The 7,988-nt window shown below is 40.3% G+C and overlaps 1 non-coding gene across 1 annotated transcript; it reads right to left on the bottom strand.

Moving 5' to 3' along the window:
* Positions 1-7,612: 7,612 nt before the first annotated feature.
* On the bottom strand, positions 7,613-7,685 carry TRNAK-CUU. Its single transcript has one exon. It is a non-coding gene; the product is annotated as a tRNA-Lys (tRNA).
* Between the last annotated feature and the right edge of the window lie 303 nt (positions 7,686-7,988).

Genomic DNA, 7,988 nt, shown 5'->3' with positions numbered 1-7,988 from the left:
CCCCTTCATTCTTCCCCTCCTGCTATCTTCTTCTTCTTTTTTTTTTTCTTAACATATATTGCATTATTTGTTTCAGAGGTACAGATCTGAGATTCAACAGTCTTGCACAATTCACAGCGCTTACCAGAGCACATACCCCCCCAGTGTCTATCACCCAGTCACCCCATCCCTCCCACCCCACCCCCCACTCCAGCAACCCTCAGTTTGTTTCCTGAGATTAAGAATTCCTCATATCAGTGAGGTCATATGATACATGTCTTTCTCTGTTTGACTTATTTCGCTCAGCATAATACCCTCCAGTTCCATCCACGTCGCTGCAAATGGCAAGATCTCATTCCTTTTGATGGCTGCGTAATATTCCATTGTATATATATATACCACATCTTCTTTATCCATTCATCTGTCGATGGACATCTTGGCTCTTTCCACAGTTTGGCTATTGTGGACATTGCTGCTATAAACATTGGGGTGCACGTACCCTTTCGGATCCCTACTTTTGTATCTTTGGGGTTAATACCCAGTAGTGCAATTGCTGGATCATATGGTAGCTCTATTTTCAACTTTTTGAGGAACCTCCATACTGTTTTCCAGAGTGGCTGCACCAGCTTACGTTCCCACCAACAGTGTAGGAGGGTTCCCCTTTCTCCGCATCCCCACCAACATCTGTCATTTCCTGACTTGTTAATTTTAGCCATTCTGACTGGTGTGAGGTGGTATCTCACTGAGGTTTTGATTTGGATTTCCCTGATGCTGAGCGATAGTGAGCTCTTTTTCATGTGTCTGTTGGCCATTTGGATGTCTTCTTTGGAAAAATGTCTGTTCATGTCGTCTGCCCATTTCTTGATTGGATTCTTTGTTCTTTTGGTGTTGAGTTTGATAAGTTCTTTATAGATTTTGGATACTAGCCCTTTATCTGATACGTCATTTGCAAATATCTTCTCCCATTCTGTCGGTTGTCTTTTGGTTTTGTTGACTGTTTCCCTTGCTTTGCAAAAGCTTTTTATCTTGATGAAGTCCCAATAGTTCATTTTTGCCCTTGCTTCCCTTGCCTTTGGCGATGTTTCTAGGAAGAAGTTGCTGCGGCTGAGGTCGAAGAGGTTGCTGCCTGTGTTCACCTTTAGGATTTTGATGGACTCCTGTCTCACATTGAGGTCTTTCAACCATTTGGAGTCTATTTTTGTGTGTGGTGTAAGGAAATGGTCCAGTTTCATTCTTCTGCATGTGGCTATCCAATTTTCCCAACACCATTTGTTGAAGAGACTGTCTTTTTTCCATTGGACATTCATTCCTGCTTTGTCAAAGATTAGTTGACCATAGAGTTGAGGGTCCATTTCTGGAGCCCTTGCTCTTTTAATTATCCCTCTGTCCAGCATCTTCACTCTGTCTGGAGTTCCTCATTCGCACTTAATCCTGCTCACAGGTCTGTAAGAATTAATACATGTAAAATGCTTAGACCAGGGCCTTGCCCTCAGTAAACTCGATAAATGTTAGCTGTTATTATGAGTGAGACCATTAGTTCCCCACACCTTTACTGGGATCAGTTTTCTCGGGGAGGGTCACATATATAAAGGGAAAAATATTTTCAACTAAAGGGGAAATGAGGCATACTCATTGTTATTATCTTTCTCATAAATGCTAGAGTTCTTCAGAGGTCTTTTCACCCTCTTTTTTTTTTTTTTTTAAGATTTTATTTGTCAGAGGGAGAGAGAGTGAGAGTGTGAGAACAAGCAGGGAGAGCAGCAGGCAGAGGGAGAAGCAGGCTCCCTGCTGAGCAAGGAGCCCAGTGCGGGACACGATCCCAGGACCCTGGGATCATGACCTGAGCCGAAGGCAGACGCTTAATGACTGAGCCACCCAGGCTCCCCTTTTTACCCTCTTCTAAATTTATACACTCCTGGGTGATTTTTATCCACTCTGAGTTAAACCATTTAAATACTGATGACCCTTAATTTTATATCTCCAGTTTTCCTGATCCCCAGACCCACTTAGATTTCCTCCTTCTTTCCTTCCTTCAACAATAGGGCCTGCTGGGGCGCCTTAGTGGCTCAGTTGCTTAAGGGTCTGACTCTCGATCTCAGCTCAGGTCTTGATCTCAGGGTCATGAGTTCAAACCCCACATTGGGCTCCACGCTGGGCGTGGAACTACTTAAAAACAACAACAACAAAAACCCAATAGGGCCTGCTCTGCACCCGGCACTGATGAGAAAAGCAGGATTGTCACTTTAAGAGACGGATGTATAAACCAGCTATTTAGGTACTTCATAGACATCTCAAGCTCAATATGTCTAAAATACTGCACCCCATCTCTAGCCAGCTGCTCCATTGTTTCCAGATTTAGTAAAACTTCCACCATCTACCCAAATACCCAAGATTGGAAGCTGGGAGTGTTCCTGGGCACGAATCTCACCTCCCATACCTGTCCTACCAATGCTGTCTCCTAAATATTTCAAATTGATGTATTCTTTCATTCCCAGTACTGCTACTGCAACCTCCTAACTGGTTGTCTTCTGTCTTGCTTCCCTCTATGTCTCACTCCACACACTGTGGCCAGAGTGATCTTTCTAAAGCATAAAGTACTGTTTCACTAGCTCTCCAGCTTAAACCTTTCATTTGCTCCCTCCTGCTCTTTGATGAAGTCCAATGATCTGCTCCCAATTACTGCACTCTTGCTGCTCATGTCTCCCTTGGAGCTCTGCTTTTTTTTTTTTTTTGCTCCTCATGCTCATCTCTCTGCCTAGAATAGTTACCTTCCTAGAAATAGGCTTCAGTGAGCTAATACCTACTCTCTTCAGATATCAGCTGAAGCATCACTTCCTTTAGAAATCTGACCATTAGGCCAAGCGAGGACCTCTGCTCTGAGCTCTAGTAGCTCTAGTAGCTCTTATTTCACTGTGTCATGAAACTTTATTGGCATTTCCCTTACTCAGTAAGTATTTGCCAACTATCCACTATTACCCATTATATGTGGGTGCTGTTTTAGGCATGCTGGACAATGCTTGCCTTATAAGATTTCATTCCAGTGCTGTAAGGAAAATAAACCTGGTCATAAGGTGGAGCATAATAGAAAAGGAAGCATACTGTACACATTGATTTAGTATCCAAAGGAGAAGACCCAGACATGCAAAATAGGGCAGGGGAGATGGTTCCAGTACAGTGTTTAGCAGATGCAAAGGCCAAGAAAGAAAATGAGAATGGTATGTGTGACAAGGAAACCAGTGGACTTGGGGAGGAATGAGATGTTGTTTTAGTCTATTGGGGCTGCTATAACAATACCATAAACTAGGTGGCTTATAAACAATGGAAATTTATTTCTCACAGTTCTGGAGACTGAGAAATCCAAGATCAAGCACGACAGATTGAGTATCGTGAGGACCTGCTTCCTGTTTCATAGATGGTCATCTTCTTACCATGTCCTCACATGGTAGAAAGAGAAAGGAAGCTCTCTGCGGTCTCTATAAGGGCACTAATCCCATTCATGGGGCTCTATCCTCATGACCTAATCACCTCCCCAAAGCCACACCTCCTAATACTATCACAGTGGGGGTTAGGATTTCAATGTATGAATTTTGGGGGAACACAAACATTCAGTCCATTGCAGATGTATTTGAAGAGGTAGGCTGGGCTGGGTTATATAGAGCCTTTCAGAGCATGTTAAGGCATTTGGAGTTCATTTGAAATGCAATGGGAAGGCAATAAAGAGTTTAAAGTAGGGGAGCAAATGATCTTTTAACATTTTAAAGAGATTCCTCTAGCTACAGAGGGAATATTGGATCATAAGGGGGCAAGAGTAGAAACAGGGAGACAAATTAGACTATTTCAGTAGGGCAGACAAGAGGTGGATAAAAGCAGCAGATATGGAGAGAAGTAGATGGATTAAAGCTATTACATTTGGAGGTAGGACTGACACAGGACATTCTAAAAGATTAATATAGAGATTGCGGCAAAGTAAAAAGTCAAGGAAGACTGCTAGAGTTTTGGCTTGAGTAATTGAATAAGAGGCCATTTACTGAGTGGAAGACAGGAGTAGAAGAACTTGAAAGTGGATCAAGGGTTTTATTTGAATGGCTAGAAGCAGCTGGCTGTACTTGTAAAGTGTTTTTCTACACCAGAGGTTAGCGAACTTATGCCATAGAAGATCAGATAGTAATATTAGGCTTCGCATGTCAAGAAGCAAAATCAAAGATATTATATAAGTACATAAAAATTAAAACAAATTTCTACAATTTTTTATTGACAAAACTCAAAGTATAATGATTGAGTTTTTTTGTTTTTTTTTTTTGTAATACAGGTCTGCTACTTAATTGGGGTACAAAGTTAGTGTTCCTTGTCATCAAAATCAATTGCAAATGTTTATTTGTTAATGCTGATCTGTAATGAGATTTTATGTATTTCGTCTTTGAAAACATCTTCATACAGATAGTACTGCCAAATACTGATATTAATCCAATACCATGTAATTTTAATTGAGCATATTCATCACCTGAAAGGCATTTATAGAATTCTTTTATATTCTTCCCTTGATACTTGCCTTTTATCATGTCATTACACTGTGGATTAGTCCCATCCAAATGAAGGTTAGGTGGAAACTCCTCAACTGCACAATTAAATGAAATACAGAAATTTTCTTTGCACTTGTATTGAGGTTTGAAAAATACTGCTGGAACTGTAGTTTGAGCTCAGAAAATATATATGCTGCAAATCCATGTGGGAATGGAGATCTTGCTTTTTGTTGTAACTTTTGATAGCACAGGAAGTATATACAGCAGCTTGACATTACCCACGATTCAACAACTTTGATGATTTTGCTGCAGTATATGTTTCGTATATTGGCACTGCTTTGCCTTGTAATTTTAAATTGAATTCATTAGGAAACATCACCATGTCTGTAGCAAGTGTCCACCAATGGATGAATGGATAAACAAAATGTGATATTTACATACAATGGAATGTTAGTCAGCCTTATAAAGTTAGGAGATCTCGACGTGTGCTACAACATGGATGAATCTTGAAGACATTATACTATGTGAAATAAGCCAGTCACAAAAGGAAAAATACTGTTTGATTCCATTTATATGAAGGATTTAGAACAGCCAAGTACATTGAGACAGGAAGAAGAATGGTGGTGGCCAGGAGCTGAGGAGAGGGGCAAATGGAGAGTTATTATTTCATGGGTACCGAGTTTCAATTTGGGAAGATGATAAAAGTTCTGTAGATGGATGGCGGTGATGGTTGTGCAGTAGTGTGAACATAGTTATCGCCTCTGAACTCTACAGCTGAAAATGGTTTAAATGGTAAACTTTATGTTATATATATTTTACCACCACAACAAAAAAAAACAAATAAATGAACCATGAATGAACTAATGGATCTAGGTATTGGGCATCAGTGGCTGCAAACACCACAAAAAAGAAACAACCAGGCCGCCTGGGTGGCTCAGATGGTTAAGCGTCTGCCTTTGGCTCAGGTCATGATCCCAGGGGCCTGGGATCAAGTCCCACATCGGGCTCCCCGCTCAGCGGGGAGCCTGCTTCTCCCTCTGCCTCTCTCTCTCTGTCTCTTATGAATAAATAAATAAAATCTTAAAAAAAAAAAAAAGAAACAACCAGACCATATGTGCTTCTTATGGAAAACACCACCACCACCTATGAATTAGTCTGGCCCAAAATATTGAACTTGAATGTGATCAAGCCTCAAAATATAACTACCAATTCACAGAAAATGCAGAGGGCAGGGAAACATGTTAAACCACACCACAGTGAGGTAATCAGCAAAATTGAGACTGCGAGAAATTCTAAGAAACAAACACACCCCATTTTCTTCACCAAAATAATTGTAAAGGGACAAAGGGGAGGGAGGGAAACCTGTAGTTTAAAAGATTTTTTTTAAGTTTGTTTATTTATTTTTTTAGTAATCTCTACACCCAATGTGGGGCTCGAACTCAAGACCACAAGGTCAAGAGTCGCACACTTCCAATGGAGCCAGGAAGGCACCCCCAAAGATTTTAAAAGACATATTAACTGGGGCGCCTGGGTGGCTCAGTTGGTTAAGCGGCCAACTCTTGATTTTGGCTCAGGTCATGATCTCAGGGTCGTGAGATCAAGCCCTGCATCCGCTCTGTGCTCAGCAGGGAGTCTAGCTGATATTCTCTCTCTCCCTCTCCCTTTGCCCCTCCCCACCCCTCGCGTGTGCGCGTGCTTTCTCTCTCTCTCTCAAATAAATAAATAATAAAATAAAACACATATTAACCACAGTGTGCAGAGCTTATTTGGATCATAATTTTTTTTAGAAGATTAAAAAAAACAAGTATGGCCCCTATGAGACAACTGGGGACTCAACCACCAACTGGACATTTGATGATATTAGGAGTTACTGTTAAAGTTTTTAGTTGTGATAAGGGTATTGTAGTTAAGGTTAAAAAGAAGGGCCCTTGTCTTTTGATGGCATTGGTTATTTATGGGTAAGTTTATCCATAGTTATGGAATGAATAAAAATATGAAATATACACATATATGAGTTCTAGATAATTGTATAAATTAAATTATATAGTCAATTTTTTAAAAGATTGAGAAATAAGTTTGGGAATAGCTATACACTTTAAGGGTATCTGATCAGAAATTTTATAAAGACTTTTTTTTTTAAAGATTTTATTTATTAATTTATTTGAGAGAGCATGAGCAGGGTAAGGAGCAGAGGGGGAGGAAGAGGGTGGAGTGGAAAGAATCTCAAGCAGACTCCATGTTGAGCTTGTGTGGGACTCGATCTCACCACCCTGAGATCATGACCTGAGCCAAAACCAAGAGTCGGACACCCAACTGACTGAGCCACCTAGGCACCCCCAGAAATTTTATATTATAAACACATTCTGGTTTGTGTGCTGGTCCAAGTTAATAAAACATTCTGCTTGACTCTTAAAATCATCAGTTGCTCTATGTATTGATGTAGAAAGATCTCCAGTATATTTTGTTAAGTGAAAAAAAGCAAAATGCAGAACAGTTATACATAATATGCTATGTTTTGTATGAGAGACAGTGAGGGTGGAGAGCAAATAAGAAAGGTGTATTTGCTTATATTTGCAAAAAGAAGCACTACTAGAATAAACAATAAAAATGGGAAAGAAGTTGAGGGAAGGACAGAAAGAAGATACGTGTACTTTAAGATTCCTCTATGTGTACTTTGAATCATGTAATTCCACTACCTAATCAAAAAATTAAAGAAATTTTTGGGACACCTGGGTGTTTCAGTCAGCTGAGCATCTGCCTTCAGCTCAGGTGATGATCCCAGGCTCCTTGCTCAGCAGGGAGCCTGCTTCTTCCTCTGCCTGCCACTCCCCCCCCCCCCCCCCCCCCGCCGCCTTGGGCTCTCTCTCTGACAAATAAATAAAATCTTTAAAAAAGAAAAGAAAAGAAATTTAAAAAATTCTTTTAATTTGACTAAATAAATTGAACCATATCACCTTGGTAGCATAATCACAGAAAGAAAGAATTCTGAAGACTACAACCATAAAGGGGATGTACACTAAGGACAAAAAAACCTCCAGCTATAATTTTAAACTTTTATTTTTCTTTCTTTATTTTTAAAGATTTTAATGTTTATTTTTTTTAAGTAGGCACCATGCCTAATGTGGGGCTTGAACCCACAACCCTGAGATTAAGAGTCGCATGCTCTACCTACTGAGCCAGCCAGGCACCCCTACAATTTAAACTTTAAATCCTTAAATATTTTTTTTTAAAGATTTTATTTATTCATTTGACAGAGAGACAGCGAGAGCAGGACACAAGCGGGGGAGTGGGAGAGAGAGAAGCAGGCTTCCTGTGGAGCAGGGAGCCCGATGCGGGGCTGGATCCCAGGACACTGGGATCATGACCTGAGCTGAAGGCAGACGCTTAACGACTGAGCCACCCAGGTGCCCCTAAATCCTTAAATATTAAACTCTTTTAAATTTTAAACTTCTTGGGGTGCCCCTAAATCCTTAAATATTAAACTCTTAA

The sequence above is a fragment of the Phoca vitulina genome, unplaced genomic scaffold, assembly GCF_004348235.1.
Source record: "Phoca vitulina isolate PV1807 unplaced genomic scaffold, GSC_HSeal_1.0 scaffold1369, whole genome shotgun sequence".
Taxonomy (NCBI): Eukaryota; Metazoa; Chordata; class Mammalia; order Carnivora; family Phocidae; genus Phoca; species Phoca vitulina.
Note: the sequence above shows the minus strand (reverse complement) of the source record. Positions and strands in the feature narration are given on the sequence as shown.